The sequence below is a fragment of the Canis aureus genome, chromosome 27 (assembly GCF_053574225.1).
Source record: "Canis aureus isolate CA01 chromosome 27, VMU_Caureus_v.1.0, whole genome shotgun sequence".
Classification (NCBI taxonomy): Eukaryota; Metazoa; Chordata; class Mammalia; order Carnivora; family Canidae; genus Canis; species Canis aureus.
In genome coordinates this window covers 15,199,220-15,201,307 of record NC_135637.1, presented here as the reverse complement: position 1 = coordinate 15,201,307, position 2,088 = coordinate 15,199,220, and positions in this window count along the sequence as shown.

Genomic DNA, 2,088 nt, shown 5'->3' with positions numbered 1-2,088 from the left:
GGTCCTGGGATTGAGCCCCATGTCTCCCTCTCCCTCTGCCCTTCCCCCTGCTTGTACTCTGTCTGTCTCTCTCTCTCTCTCTCTCACTCTTGCTCTCTCTCTTTCAAGTAAATAAATAAAAATCTTTTTAAAAATGTGTGCTTTTGTTTTTTATGTCTCCAGCTTAGTAAATTGCTTATTACATGTTAGCAATCTAGGGAACCAATAGCATTTTAAAAAACTTGTTAATATGGAAAATTTCAAAGGCAAAAGTAGAGAGCATGGTCTTGTGAGACTCTATATACCCATATAGCATAAATGATTAATTCATGGCCAATCTTGTGATTAACTATAACTTCACCAAAATGAAGCCACATCCAGATTATTCTGAGGCAAATCTAAACAGATATTAACGACTACCATGGCTACTAATAATTGTGGACATTTTTCCCCCCAGTAGTTGGCAGAGAAGGGGAGAAGCTAGAGTTATTTTCACCCCCCAACCCTGAAATGACTCCTGAAATGACGAGAAGGCTGCCATCTCCAGCGACAGGTGGTCATGCCCAGAACTGAGAGTTTCAGAGTCCCATAGATAGATCTCGGGGCAGCCATGGCCTGGGGCTGAGCAGAAATGACTGACCTTCAGGTCTTTGGTGTCTGGCACCTACGGATTCGGTGCTTGCTGCAGACTGCCACAGCCATGGTGCCATAAAGTTCCAGGACCAAGAACTTTTGTTTGGAAGACTTTGTGAATCCCCTGCCCTCTCCTCTCTGTGATGTTGAAATTTGTTGCTTTGCATCATGTTCCGACCGTGGGTGTAATTATTGCCAGGGGACCAGCAATTAACCTTGCACAGAGTAACCAGGAAGGGCTCTCTGGCTGAGTGTCCTGTGTCAGGAAAGGACACTTGTCAAGTTCCAGCCGGACTGCCCGGAATGTCTGCTCTGAGATAAGGGGGTGGTAGGCAGGGGACCTTGGGCCGTGGAGGGGTCAGTATTTCTCACTGGCCTCATCAGAACTGGAACACGGAGCGGCGGTTGTCACTGATCTTTGTGAGAGGGAATAACACCTCCATTTGTAGTCGGGATGCTGGATCCAGCTGGAAAATGTCCTTTTCCTAATGATCTCTTAGCCAGTGCTTTACTCACTAACACACGGGTCCCTATCTTATAGAAAACATGGCATTTCTTACTTTCTTTTTCTTTGTTTTGAAGCCAACTTAAATACAATAAAGTGTTCAAATACTACATGTGTGGTCTGGGGACTTGCCACAAGTGTACATCTGTGTAAGCACCGTCGGGCTCAGCTCCTGCACTCTCACTGGCTCCCGTAAACTTCCTTCCAGTCAATTCTCTCCGCACAAAGGCAACCCATTCAGCATCGCCATAGAGCCTTTTGCCCAGTTTTGAATTTCATATAAATAGAATCATACAGTATGTTCTTTTTTTCATCTGCTTTCTTTCATTTATATCTCGTCTGGAAATTCAGCCTTATTGTTGCAGTTAGCCAGAGGGTGTTCTTTTTTGTGGCTGTATAGTGTTTCACTCCATGAGTCTCCTATCTTCTATGTGTCCATTCTGTTCTGACTGGCATTTATTTCCAGTTTGGCTTATGGCAAATAAATCTGTAAATATTCTTGTGGCTGCCTTTTGGTATATGGAAGCACTCAGTTTTGGGGAAACCATACTTTGAGGAGTAGAATTTTGGGGTTGGGGGACACATACATAGGTTCAGCTTTATTCGTCACTGCCAAGCTTTTTTTTTCATTATTATTATTTTTAAGATTTTATTTTATTTACTTATTCATGAGAGACACACAGAGAGAGGCAGAGACATAGGCAGAGGGAGAAGCAGGCTCCCTGTGGGGAGCCTGATGCGGGACTCCATCCCAGGACCCTGGGATAGCATCAATTTACATTCCCAAAGCAATGTGTGAGAGTCTCAGATGCTCTACAACCTTACCAGTTTGTCCTGCCAACTGTCTTTTTAATCATACATTCAGGCACGTGGCATGAAAATTAGAACCAATGCACAGTAATGACCAAGAAAAATGATAAATGCCCTGCCTTCACACCGCCAAGGAGATTTTTGGTTAAAGCTTTCTTCTA